This window comes from Vidua chalybeata, chromosome 3 (genome assembly GCF_026979565.1).
Source record: "Vidua chalybeata isolate OUT-0048 chromosome 3, bVidCha1 merged haplotype, whole genome shotgun sequence".
NCBI classification, from domain to species: domain Eukaryota; kingdom Metazoa; phylum Chordata; class Aves; order Passeriformes; family Viduidae; genus Vidua; species Vidua chalybeata.
The window spans coordinates 37,113,986-37,129,130 of NC_071532.1; positions in this window are offsets into that span (position 1 = coordinate 37,113,986).

Sequence of the window (15,145 nt, forward strand, 5' to 3'; positions counted from 1 at the left end):
GCTCCAACAGCCTTGTTACTATTGCACGTTAGTCACAGTTTATTCACATCAGAAGACCAGTGGAAGGTTGAGACAGGCAGGGGACTAAAGATGGATCTCTTCTATAGTTATAAAAGGATTTCCATTTGTTAACAGCTCTGCCTATGAAGTATGCAATGACATTTTCCTACTGTGCTATTTTCATGCCTCCTGAGATGCCAGGTTATAATGCAAAACATCTGAATCATTAAATTTATACAGTTATTTAATAACCCATGTAAAATATGTGGCAATGTTGCTTCTTTTAAAACATATGCACCTCATAAGAAAACAATTTCCTGCACTATGTGGTGTAGTCAGATTTCAGTATTTTCTGTCGGGCAGAAAGGGTTCAAACTTCCATCTTCCGTGCACCCAGGAGCCACAACACCCAACGTCACCAAGCTGCTGCTGCAGACCCTTTTGGAGGAAATTTACTCCCCTTTAGAGATGATTAGCCCAAAATAGAATATGTATTATATATAAACGTGTAGTGATATAAAATATAGAGCCAAAACAATCACAGAGAGCAGGTAGTAATAGTGCAAAGGTGAAACACAAGCCTTGTCTAACAAAAGATCAAACACATCCTTCACCTTAACCGTGAGTGATTTTTCATGGCCATAGTAGAACATATTCCCATGAACATCTTAAGACTCCCTTGGGGTCTAATATAGAATTGGCTCAAATTCTGGTTTTAATAGTTCCTTCCTAGCTCCCATACTTCAAGATAAGTTCATTCAGTTTCAGGATAGATGTTTCTTTAATAAGAGTGTTCCAAAGATCCCATGACAGACAACTGCTAATATGGAACATAATGAGAGGAAAATATTGCTGGCACAGCCAGGATTCAGCAAAGAGAGGGTCAATCCTGTTTATAGGATTGCTGGAGTTTTTTGTTTGGTTAAAAAACTGACAGACTGCATTACAGCTAACATTCCCATATTGATTATACCATTTCTGAGCCTGCCCTTGTTGTGACAGGAGCCACATAATTAGTTCTTTCCTTGTTAAATATTTGTAAATCATTTGTACTTTTATGGGTTACGTAACCTGGCTGAGAGCTTCCAATAATCTTCCTGTAATTTGTTTAAAAGTGGAAAAAAGCTGTAGGGTCTGATTTGTGCCCTCCCCTGAGGGTGGGGCAGCAGGAGGGAGGAACCTCTCCAGGTTCTGCAGGCAGCAGAGGGTGAGTGAGAAATCTGGTGAGAGCTGCCAGTGATGAGCCTCAGCAAGGGTGATGGATTTATGGTGTAAATCAGGGCCCCAGTTCAGCAGGCACTTAAGCACATGTTTGAGTCTCATTGACTTCGTGGAATCAAGTGAGTGTTTAAATGCTTTCCTGAACACTGGATAACTGTACAAGGGAACAAAGAGAGAAAGGGGGAAAGTATAGCCTAAAGAAATTACAGCTTTTAGGATGGAATGGTGGAAGCTGGCTTAGAGTTATTCTAGTGAAGATAAATTGTAGGGAAGCTAAATACAAAAAAATGAGAATTTCACAGTACAACTAAAGAGACGGGATTATATGAAAGTATCGTTTGAGAAACCTTTTCATCTCTTTTGTTGAGTAAACAAATTGAATTAGAATTATAGCAAATAAAGGCAGAAGAGTTACACGTGATCTTTCCTTGCTTTTTAAGATTCCTGCTCCCTTTGCATTGTATAGACACAATTATAAGAGCTTAGGTTCTTCTGTGCAGCATTATTAATCAGATTGAAATAATGATGCAAGTTGGATGAACCCCAAAAAAGGCTGAGTTCCTTTCAGGTAACCTTTCAGAAGTGAGTTCTTCAGGACTTCCTTATTGTGGCAGGGTCAGAAATACCACATTACTTGAGTGGTCCTCTCCCTAAAGCAGGAGGTGCTGAAGCATGTGAAGATACAGTGAGGAAAAAAACTTATCAAACTGCAAAAGGGATGAGTTTAGCAGAGGTTTTCCTGATGGGAAATTCTCACTACTCCTAGAATAACTCCTCCCTCCCAAGTATCAATGGGGAAACAAATTTTCCAGTCGACAAAGAACACCCAGATGTTGTTATTCCATACTTCCTTTTCCCTTTGTTTTTCCTTTCACACACTGTTATTTCTCATCCCTCTTTTTTTTTTTTTTTTCTATGAAAGACGATATAAACAAACCTATAGCATCAAGAGCAGTTTCCTGATGAATCTCAAGCAGATATAAGAACCTATGGAATTCTACAGTGGCCAGGATCCAAAATTAATTCAGGATCAGTTTTACTTGGGCAACTATTTCTGTGATTGGCAACATCAGTGTTTTAAATCAAAGCTTGAATTTGGAGTTCAAAATCCAATTTTAGGAAAATCCCAAATGCAAACAGGCAATGGCTCCTGCCTTGGAGGAAAAAAAAAAAAAATCAAAGCAAAATCTCACATCCAAACACCCTCAAGCTCCAGAATAACAGGCATGGTTGTCATCCATGCCCAATCCCACCAGCTCAAGCGCCTTTAAGCACCACTTGCTCCAGCAATCCCCAGAAGTGGGCTTTCCAAACACCATCTCTGCCCTGCTCCACACAGGATGTTATTTACATACTTGTTTCCATCAGGAGACAAAGGATACACGTGTAGTTTTCACAATTGAAAAGATAATCACTTTGCCAATGGTATGGATTTGTGTATGGTTTTCTCCAATATTGGCCTGATGTTCAGTGCAGGAAGTGATTGATACAGTTTGGAAGAACCAAAAGAATTTTTTCCTATTTTCACTATTTATTCTATAGGAGATACTAGAGCCTGTTCAATAAGTGTAATAAGCATAAACTGTGGCACTTACAATATTATTCACTAGATTAATATAGAGCAATAATTATTTTAAATGACACTTAGAAATAAATGGCTGAATCTCTTTCAAACTCAATGTATTTAGACAGAATCAATCCAAACCTTGAAATCAAATTCAGAAACTAAAATCAATATTCCTCCTGCTAATTTTGTTTGCATACACCCCCCTTGGAAAGCACTTCAAAAGAACAAGAAAGTAAAGCCACATCTCTGGGAGGCCCAATCCCTTCTTGAAGGGATTTTCTTTTCCTTCCACTTTCTTTTTTAAACCATTTCTCTAGACTTGTGGTGCAGACAATTCTCTCAGACAGTATTTTTCAGGTTTATTCTCTTTAGGTGATGTGACGTCTGTACTGTTCAGTACTGACTAATTTCCAAGTCCTGGGAGACAATTTCTTAGCAGTTGCAATTCATCAAAACCCTAATGAATTCTGATGGAATTCTTGGGGACTCGTTTTCTGTCCCCTCTGTGGAAGGAACTGCACAACACTTCCTATGTATTTAAGCCACATTAAGAAACTAAATGTATTTAATCAATATTGCTCAAAAGAAACCTGAAGAGCGACATGCTAAACCCCAACAAAACCACCCTCAGTGCTGTCACCAAAGCAATGATCCTACAAGCACAGCTGAGGGAGGCTGACTCCACGTGCCAGGGGATAACCAAAAGGGATGGAGAGCTGAGTGCGAACAAGGAGTCAGGAAAAAGTCCAAGAGAACGATGATCTACAAACACAGAAGGGCTCACTGTGGAATGAGATGTGAAGGATGGAGGCAGAGAAGGCTTTATTGAGTGTTCCAGGAAAAGTATTCGTTCAGGTACCTTGTCACGTTCAAAATAACTTGAATATCTTTAGATGTTTTGGAAGGAAAATAGAAAAACTAGGCACAGTACCAGCTGCTTCTTGGTTCAAAAACAACGATCAGGTTTTATTTAGATTCTCAGTCTACTTAAGCTGGCTCTTGGGGGAGTTGAGGACTTGAGCTCCGTGATTTAGGAAAACTTATGGGAAAAGAAAGAATAAAAAGGTAGTTCATAGAAGCCAGATGGGGAGGCCAAGAATCTGGCAAATATCCCTTTCCCACATTTCTTCTAGAACTCAAAATAAATCTGAATATCTCTGACATTTGAAAAGAAGTCTGGCTATTTCTTCCCACATTATGTTTTCTTTTTGCTCGCTTTTGCACAGGGTCTTACGGGAAGCAGAGCCTGGTGCCAAAGTAATGCAAGGAAGCAAGCTGTGCTGATAATCTCAGACTGGCCCCCCTTTTCTCAGGAGACATCCAGCCCAATTCCATGTACACAGGCAAGGCTCACTGGTGTGCTCTGGCAATGTGAGGCACCACAAACCTTGCTGAGCTGGGCAGCACAAGGGGATTTGCAGCTGCTTTGTATTACCAGAGCGAGGCAAAGCTGCCAGAGCAAACCAGGGAATCTGGCTCCAGCAGTTTGGAGAGACTCAGCATCAGTTTGTGAATTTTCCAAATATTCTGAGATTCACTTATCACTGTGAAACAATCCAAATCTCTGTGGAAGAGATTTGCCATAGGACATGGGACCGTGCCCAGCTTCAGAAGCCATAGGAAATTTGATCCCATGGTGGTTTCATTCTACCAAAACACCTTGCCTTAAAAGAAGTTGTTCAAAGTGCCAATGTATTTTGGACCACACAAGTGTGACAAAAATAAACATAAGTAGTAACTTCTGGTACTTAACAGGCAGATTTTTCCAGTGTCTGGGAGAACTAATAAAATTCAGGGCATTTCACTATGAGTGAATCTCTAATGAGGGGGTAGTAAAAATGCATGCCTCACTGACTGTCAGGGGATATCAAATTTGCTCACTTCTGACTCAGTAATTACCCACCAAAAATGTAGATCAAGTGGTCATCACCCAAATTAGTACCTGCCAAAGATTACTTTTGGAATGGCTGTCAACTAAGAAACAGGAAATGAGCTGCAAAATATTATTAAAACTTGAAAATAACAGCTTTAAGGTATGAGCCTCCACTCAAGCACACAATGGAGCGAGGGTAGAAAGCAGAGCCCACGCGGGGAAGGGAGCAGGGACAGGGGCTGATGGCCGGGGACTCAGGAACAACTGCAGCGATAAAAATTGACGCATGCCCGCCCAGCATGACAATCTTGGAATTCATGCTGAGAAAACCAAAACTAAAGAGCAGGTCCTCTCTAGGACTTGGGAGAGAGTGATTCCAGTCACTGCTCTGTCTGCCACAAACCTTTTCAGAGAGCAGCCAAAGCCTCTCCCTGCCCCAGTTCCCCATCCATGAACTGACCGTGTCTCTGTTTGGCAGAAGAGCTGTAAGAGAATTGATTTCAATAACTGGAACAAGCTACAGCCCATTAAAGTTATGGTAAGTGCTGTATAATGACAAAACCAAACCCAGGCCATTAACACCCTGTGAGAAGAACAAAGCAGGGCCGGACCATTTTCCATGTTCCAGCAACATTCAGATCTGAGCCCAAAGTGGTGATGATGATGATGATGATAGCAAATAATGTAGGATGCATTTTGCAGCACCAAATACTTTGCAATTAGCTGCAGGCAGCACCATGGTCTTGTCACCTACCTCTTGTGAAAGGTGATGACCAAGCGGCCGAAAGGGAACTCCAGTAACAGTTCTGGGGGCAGGATTGGCTTTTCCTTTTGCTCCTGGAACCTCAGTGCAAACCATCAGTCTTACTGCAAGGAGCCTCATGCTATATATCCACTTACCCTGGCTAGCCGGCGGCTCTGTTTTGAAGACTTTAAATTGGGGAAGGCGAGGGGGAAAAAAGCTCTTTTCAGTGAGCTGCATAAATCCATCTCTTTCTCCTCTCCTTTTATTTTGGGGGAGAATATGAATAAGGCTGCCAAACCTGCTGGTACCTGCACCTCTATTTCCTAATCCAGTCCACTCCTCTGCACCACAGCTGACACATTTGCAGCCTTAACAGACCTGTGAACGCTGTGTTAGAACTCCCGTGCTGGGTATCACTGGACATCCGAGGTCAGAGTTAGGCATTTGTTCCCACACCCTCTGGGAGGGCGGCTGTCAGCAGAACACTTGGAAATAGCAAGGCTTTGAAAATAAATCTGTATGTTAAACAAAGACAGCCAAAGACGGAAACAAAAGGGTAGAAATAAATTGTTGATTGCTAGCTTGCTAAAAGGCTCACAATGAAGTACTTCAGCAGTCAGTATTAGGTCTGGGGATGTTTAATATATTCATTAGTGTTCTGGAAAAGAGAGGGGAAGGTGACAAAATTTGCACAGGGTGCAAAAATATTTAGGTTACTCGTGATTACAAAAGATTAGAAAAGCTAGACAGATGCGCAGCATGAAGACAGATGAAATCCACTGCTCATAAATGCAAGTTAATGCATACTTGAATGAATAATTTTCAAAACTCATGGACAAGGATAGGTTGTAAATTAACCAACCACTTGGGAAAAAGAGAGGGAGGAGAAAACATGTGCCACTCTGGACAGCTCAATGAGAAAGCTGAAGAAGTGGGAGCAGCAGTCAAAAAAAGTAAATATGTTGTTGGGCTGCATAAAGAACAAGATAGGAATTAATACTAAATTACCACATCACTGAGTAACTGGACAGTGTATCTGAAATGCTGTACCAAACTGCAATCAACTCACCCAGAAAAACCATAAAGCTGAAATAAGAAGGAGCAACAAAAATGATTAGTGGCAGAAGAAAGGACTGTGAAGACTGGGGCTGCTTAGTTTATAGAAGACAAATAAGAAGGGGACATGAGAGAGTTAATGAAAGTTACAGAGAAGATCAATTGCCTGGTCCTAGAGGCCTCTCCCCCTAATGCAACAATGCTGAAAAACAACATCTTTAAAAACCAGTAAGGGAAATATTATTTTACACAGTTCATAATTAACCTATGGAACTGATTGCCACAAGATATCCTTCTGGCTAAGGACTTAATATGATATAAAATAGTTTAATTTAGATGCTTATGTGAATAATGAGGACATCCCAGCTAGGATTAAGATAAATATCTTAGAAAGGCTGAAACCCCTAATGCTTTGTGACAGAAATGAACCATGGGCTGATGGAGGTTGGAGGGAAACATGCTCTTTGGGCAATATAAAATTACTGTCTTCCCTTGAGCAATTTGGTACTGAGCATTCCCAAAAGCTACAGTTGGGGCTGGATAGACTGACAGTCCAGACTCATCAGGCACATCTAAAGCAACATCTCTTTGTACTGACCTGAAGTTTGCACCTCCACTATCAGGCCAGGATTTCAGACTTGGATTTTGGGAACAGTGATGTTTGCCGTGGTGGCAAGGGGAGGAGAATTTTGGATACAACACTGAGAGACTTAAATAGTTTATTTATGTTTCTTAAATACACTGAGAGGAAAATAGTATCAAATGTAGTGCACACTTGAGAGTAGGGGAAATGGTGTTTTCTACTTTATGCCACCCAACCTGTCCAGGTTTTCTAATTTGTTTCCCATGCTCATTTTGTTTTGTACGTGAGAGCATCTTGTTAACAGAAAAGTACAAATAAAGTTCTATAATCAGCTACTGTGTCAGAATCCTGGCAGATTTCAGTGCATCTATCCCAACATCCATGAGCTAAAAGAAGGGGAAAAAAGTTTAAAAATTGTAAAGGAGAAAAGCTAATCGCCACCTAAATCCCTCTGAATGGAACCTGATCTCTTAGGTACATTTGGAAAATGAGATGCGGAGCTTTGTAGCAGCCTTCTGTAGAAATTACTTTTTTCAAAATATGGTCAAGCCAAGTACCAACAGGTTTTTTTCCCCCTTACAGCTACCAGTTAAGGCAGTGTCTGCAGTACAGACCTAAATCTGAATCAATGATTAATATGTAAACAGAATTTGACTTGCTCTTCTTTTGTGCTTTATCGCCAAGATACAATCTGGCACAACAGTTTTGTTTGACAGACAGCCCTGGCCTATGTTTGTCAACTAGCCAATATAAAATAGCATTATTACTGTATAATCTCGAATTAGGCTGTAAAATACTTCAATTGTGTGACACACATGATGAGAAGATTTTAGAGTTCTCACATGTTTACATAATTAGCACTGCATATTTGTTAAATTAAGGTATCACTATCACCTTTATTACCATATCCCTCCTCCTCCACTGCAGTGTCTGTGTCTTGTGCAACCTCACGTCTTAACTTTTCAAAGGCAACGGAAAAAGGAACCTGCATCTCTGTGAGGATTCGCCTGCTTCTGTGCAATTCTAATAAAAGGTATCAGAATACCCACCCTTTTTCACAGTGCTTCAAAAAAATAGCTGCTGAGGTGCAACTCAAGTAAGGAAAAGAAAGCACAAGAGGGAAATGGCCTCAAAGACCTGACTTCAGGTGTATTTAATCCTTCCACTACTGGTTTAAAAGTATTAAGTAGCCATAGGCTATCCCTAGGTAGAAAGATGGTTCAGTGACATCCCTTTTGTAAATATGTAGCTGCTCAGCCTCCTCCTAAACTCCACATTGAAGTATGCTGCTTTTTCAGATTAATTCAGTTTGAATACTGCTGACTGTCTGCCACTACAGTCAAATGTCACTGGTAGCAGCTCAGAAAGCCTAACCCCCTTCTCTAATGTCATTGCACACAATTCATTTTTAAATGTGGTGCAATAGTTTAGGAATACCAGTAAAACAGTGTGTGGGGGGGGAGGCATTTTCAATTTAAGGGGTGTGTAAGGCAGTTTATAACACTGTATTAGATAAGCCAAGCATGTTTCCTTGAGAGGGGCACATATGGTACAGGTGAGATTTGCAAAAATATTGTTCCAATAATTACCAAGATCGTTAATATGAGTGTGGTAGTTTCAAACCATGTGGCACAGAATTACCAATAATACTATTTAATTGGGGGGGGGTCTTTCTTAAGGAGCTAGGTACTGCCTAGAACAAAACCATCTAAATCCACCCCAGAATAACCACAGTCACAAAAACAGGCTTGGATTCTATTTATCCCACGAGGTTTGGCTCAGGATAGTCCGATTCCGGCCATGAGCCACAGAGACCATCAAAAAGATTTGGCTGTGAGGCTCTGACCAGGAGCTGCTTCTACAGAGACACCCTTGGCTCTCAATTTACACTCTAAAAGTATTTGAGACATGGACACAAAATGAAATCTGAATGTGTTCTGCCCCAACCTGTGCCCACCATCTCCCCCCTTCAATTTCACTCATGTCAAGGATGTGATGAAATAAATGGCAGAATGAGGCCCTGGCAGACAGGCCCACTGCCCTCACAAAACAGGCTGGCTCTGTTCAGAACAAACACGCAGCATGAGCAGTAACCCCACCAAAGAGCTTCTTAAATGTGGCCTGATCTTTCCCAAAACTTCAGCTTTCTGGTTTTCTGATTTAATTCCAAGTGCAATAATAAACACACTCCTCTGTTTACAGCTCCATAAATAGTGCCTTGTGTTTTCTGAAACAATGCAGCTCTGGGCTGTCTCTGTGATCGTTTATTTTATATCATCCTTAAGTTGCCATTTATTTACATTTCTGGAAACAGCTACCTCATGAAACAAATGGCCTGTTTTGTTAAGTCATGGTCAAGGATGTTTCCTTCAACTTATCACATCTAGAATTGCCACAGACAGAAATGCTTTTAGGCTATTTGCTAAGAAAACTAACATAAGCTCCTTATCAGAAAATATTACATTTCCCTAGAAGGTGAACTGTTCTGTCAGTTTTTAAGGCCATGTGAAATTCCTTCTCTGCTCTGACAGATCACTGAACAGAAGTTGATGGCACACAGTGGTCGCCCAGGATGCCAGGCAGAGCCTTCAGCCACACATGGCTGCAGGTAGTGGCACAGATGCAGGAAGTCTTTTCCTGACACATCCAGCCTGGGGGGCATATTCCAGGCTGGGGGCTTTTGTGGTTTGCTTGGGGTTGGTTCAGGACTTTCTCCCTCCCTTTCACTCTTCTTAGGATGCCTCCAGAAGCCAGGCAGATGCAGTGCTGTGTCTGCCAGCTTCTTCTATTCACATCCCAGAAGTAGCAGCCAGAACCGGCTCCTTTGAGGCCTCACGAAACCCCATCTCTTCAAATTCACAACAGGAAACCAGAAGAGAGTCACATCTCTGCTTCTGGGTTTTAGACCGTCCTCTGGTTTTTCATCCTACTGAGCCCAAAATATTGGCAGCTGCAGACTGACAAGTCTAAGTTTAAGGGGCGAAACACGAGTTCAGGCAGTGTAGTTGCTTTCCTCAACTAAAGCAGCTCATTTCCAGGTCGCTCATGTCCCTAAGAGCTGAGAAACAGCTGAGGAACCAAGACCAACACTGTATGTGCTTTGCTTTATACATATTTACATTAAACTTATGAACTTTCAGTGTCCATAATGAAGGTGAAAGCTGCAGCTGGCAAACTACTCTGATTTTGTGGTGTTTTAGAAACTGCAGCTGAGGAAGCTGCCCCGCCAAACCCTGATGCAGTGGCACACGGCTGTGTGACAACACACAACATACAGGTACAATTGATTCAAGCAGGTTTCGCTCATGTGCTGGCACAGAACTGCCGGATGCAAAGTTCAAGACACAGATACGCCATGGACATTAATAGACAAGGAGAAATCCAAAGGAACAACTGGGGAGACACACTTTTTCCCCCCCAGAGAAACTCCTGGTTTCAATCTTTTCAGTTTGATTTTTTTTTTCCTTTCTGTTTGTTCAAGTTCAAAACTCATTCATTCTCTTTTCAGGAGAGTATTTTCACTGTGTGATGCTGAGGGGCAGTAGCAGATAAAGTTTGAAATAAAACTTTACTAGCTGCCATCCTTTGGTTCATTTGTGACTCTCCTCACCCTGCCCTTTTTGTCAGGTGTTATCCACACATTGTTTGGGATTTTCTGCTGGAGAGAAGCAGCACGACTGGGCATAGGTATATTCCCTCCTCTCTGCGTAATCACCAGCTGATCTTATCTACTTATTACAATTTATAAAGTCATAGGTGGCCTCGTGCTCCAGCCCCACTCCAGAAGGAGTGCCCATTAAAACACCCATCATTCTCCTAGCAGCTTCCTCCTCCTCCGCAGACTGAGGAAAGGCAGCTCTGTGACAGGAACTGTCATGGAGCTGGTGGATTCCAGGCTGACAACTTCCAAAATCACAGACAATTCATGTTTAAATAGGCCCCTCATTTTCCTTGCTGGGCCTCAGCAGTATCAGAGAGACCTTGTCTAGGTCACAGACAACAGGAGAGAGGCAATTTTGCAGTTTTGTTAAAATTTGCCTTCTTTTATCATCCATCCCTATTTCAGGAGACCAACAAACACTCGCTGTATAAGTGTCCACTGCAAAATGGGAATTAAAGAGGCTAGTGTTTATAGCAGCACTACTATTTGATGCCAAAAATAAGTCTGATATTTCTATTCAGGAATAGGAAATAACACTCTGAACAGGCAAGTCACTCCCCAATTGACTTTCTTTGAATTTTCTCCAAAGGCTATTTCCTTTTCCTAAATGTGGGAAATACTTCCTGTCTCTGAAGCAGCACAACTCAAATGCTGAGCAGAACATTAATAAAACAAACAAAAAGAAAACAAACAAAAGGACCTTTGTTCTGGAAAGAAATGGCACTGGCTCTGCTCAGGAAGCATGAAGAAACCCAACGGATGAGAGAATAGCAAATCCTAAATAGGTTTCATGTAAGATGATTAAAAGTGCTTCCTTTGCTGTATATTTGGCAACACATGAAATCTGAGTCAGAGTTATATCCCTTTCCTTCCAGTGCTGCTGCTTGCACTTCATGAATAAGTAAATGATTAAGAACACTTCAGATTTGGCATTATCAGACACATTACCTGGCTTGTGTTGTTTCAATCACAGCCCCAGCTCTGACCAGTGCAGGGACTCTCTGTCTCTGAGCTTGACTCAGCTCCAGTGAGGAGCAGGAAGCATTTCAGAGTCCCCCAAATTCCAGGCTGCACCTGATCTGTATGGATTTATAGCCCCCCACCTTCAACTGAGACATTCCTCACTCAATTCCAAGCTGGATCCATCTACACTCACCACCCCAGGGCTTGTTTGTGCTTGTTGTCTGCATGTACTGCACAGCACCAGTGATCCAAATTTTCCAATCTAAGAAACCTGGACATTTTCAAAAAGGGTCCCAGAAGTTACCATACACAGATGTATATCATGGATGAAAAAAAAAACCTTTTTACAACATCTATAAAACTGTGATTATAATAAATGTCTGGTTAATTAATACATCAGGACATAAAGCCATTTATTCTCCTCTCATTTGCTATCATTCTCCCTGTTCAGATTTAATAATGCAAAAAGGTTGCTCAGATGCCAAACGGTAAAAATAATAAAAATACATTTATCATTGATCTGAAAAGCAGAAATGCCTGGCAGTACTCCTGGCACAGAGAACACTGCCAAATTTTCTTAACTGAAATCCAAATAACAATTCACCAAAAAATCTTCAAAACATACCAGGAAATATATATGATGTGATAGATAAAGCAGTCTGAGAAATGCACAGAGCACGGCTAAACAGGTGCTCAGAATAACCATTATTGCAATATGCACATTAAGGAGGGAGGGGGAAAGGGGCAGAGAGAAAAAGAGAGAGAGAGAGAAAAAAAAGCTTTCAAAATGGTTAAATTCATGAGCGCTACAGAGCCTCAAATTGAAATTATCTCACCCTGCACTGATAAATAAAGTGGCTCTGGTACCTAAATCATGACACTAACTATACGTTTCGATTTTTTTAAGTAGTGATTAGGTGGATACTCAGGGGAACCTACTAGCCTTCACAGAGATAACAGACTCAACTTAATATCAACTTAAAAAGAGACTTGAATTCTAACCAATCTCATGTAATGAATTGAAATTCTATAGCTTTCAGAGGGGAAAAAAAAAAAGATAAAAAAGCGATGTGGCTCCATTCTCTAACTTGCTGTCAGGAAATATAATTTGTGCTCTCGGTGATTCACCTAGCTCATATGCAGCATGCAAATTTATTTCCCTAATAATCAGACCTGGAGATTGCCCAAGAGGATTAATAGCATCATTCCTTATGACCGCCAGGATATTATGCACCTCTGACATGGAAAAATTGTGTTAGTTCTACAGAGAAAACGCAAGGATATTTGTCCTGCTAGACAATATAATAGGCTGGTGCATCATCAGATTACAATGTCATTTCAAAAACCTTGAATACAAATAATGTACAGTGGGGAAAATGTTGGTACAACCTCCCTTAATTCAGTAGCCTTGAATTCACATGTATTTTCTTGCCTGTGCTTTTTTATTCCTCTCCCCATTATAGTCTGTAGAACACTGCAAGGAAAAGGCAAAGGTATTTTATATTAAACCCATCTCTTTTTGTTTATTCTTACGTTATTCTTTGAGAATAGCCTATATGGACACTGCAGGATAAAATAACATAAAATCCACGGCTTCCAGTTTTTCAAAGAGCTGAATACACCCACAGCCCCAGTACACTGTATTCCATATGTGAATACAGAGCAATTTATTTCCACAATTGCTTAATTTTGATTCACAAGTCAAAGCAATGCATTCTGCAGGCTCCAGCATTCACACAAGAAGAATTTTAATTTTTCAAATCTTTTTTAAATGAGTTGGTCAAGAAATTCTCTAAAAAAAAAAAAAAAAAAAAAAAAAAAAAGGAAGGAATGTTTCCCGCTGTACTTTAGACCAAAGAACACTGCCTCAGAGACAAGACAAAATTTCATTATTATGCGCATGGGAGCAATAAGATTAGCTCCTATTGCTGCCCCTAAGGTGGAGCAGCAGGAGGAACCAATGGGACGATGCTAATGTGTATGTTAATAGTATTCTCCTCCAAGAAGTTGGGATAATTAAACATGTACCATCTCTTTAAGACAGAACTGCACACATTTTCTTCGGATGGGTGTTTACAAGATTTCCAATTTCAGGTCACAGCCATTTCTGAGATTGCTTAAGAAAGAGATGGGAATAACTTATCTTATTCATGTATTCAAAGAACCTTATAAAATGTGCAAAATATAACAGTTTTAAGGGGCAAAACATGCATCTTGCCTTGACAGACCTGCTTTGTTATGTGTAGTGTTGTACACTGACCTAATATATTGAACATTTTAAGCTAATATACCTTGTAGGAACCAGCCTTTAATGTGATGGATTTTATAGTATCTCATTAGGGTGTGTTTATATAACCTGATACTAAACACATTTTCAGATTCATGTTCCTTATTAAAAATGTGAGCTGTATTGATTTTTAGTTGAACAGCAACAGAGACATTTTAATATTAGGAAAGGCTGCTCTGAAGTTATTTTCACAGATCACAACTACTGTGACACAAACAGTGCACATATCTCTCATCTTTCTTTACAGCCTCAATTAGAAGAATCAGGATGTGTTACCCCACCTGCTTTTCTATTGGTTGAGCAATTCTCTGCCTCCATTTACAACGCCAAAAAGCATTTTTATTCATTGCTTTGGGGGGGTGTTATTTTTAAATATATATTCATGACAAGCTCCCAAACAGTATTTATATTTTTCCGTCTAAAGAGACGTGTGTTTTTAAAAACAAAATACCTTAATGCATTTGCTTTTCAAGTTTCCATAACAAACTGAGCAGCTACAGCCATGTTTACTCTGATACGCCACACACAGAAACTTACCATTCCGAGCAATGTACAAAAAATAATGACTTTCCCATCCTAATGTCTCCATTTTGTAAACCAGTCTTCAAAGGTAAATCTAATGTCAGCAATAAATAGAGTGGCTTCAATAATTCTCTGAGGAGTCAGAGGGAAATAATGATCTTTGAGGCACTGTAAATAGTTTAAATTATTGGAAGGTCCTTGTAAGAAATGAAATATGAGGATTAAAAAAAAAAATAAATAAACTCGATTTCTCTATTGTGAAGTTAGGGCATTTGGAGGGAGCCCAAATTTTAAATGCAAATATTTAAAGAGAGAAATTATCGCTTCTGAGACAAGCAAATCATACACTTATTCCTGACTCTTATTGATTTAATGAACTGGTTGTTAATAGAACACCGTTTGGAGAAACAAAGAACAGCCGTGGAAGAGTAAGTGTTCCTTACATTTCTGCAGTTTTAAAACCAACTTCTAAGTCTTCAGCAGGGAAAAGGCTGGAAATTAAATTGCAGCACATAGGAACCACCAGATGTAATAGAGCCACTTGTGCCATTTAACCACACCTGTTACTTGTGCTACAGCACTGCAGAAGCAGTTCAAGAATCTCCAGTAAATTGGTATATTTGGCTTAAGAAGTTTTAGGTCTGAACTGGGTCTCAGAAAGCAGATT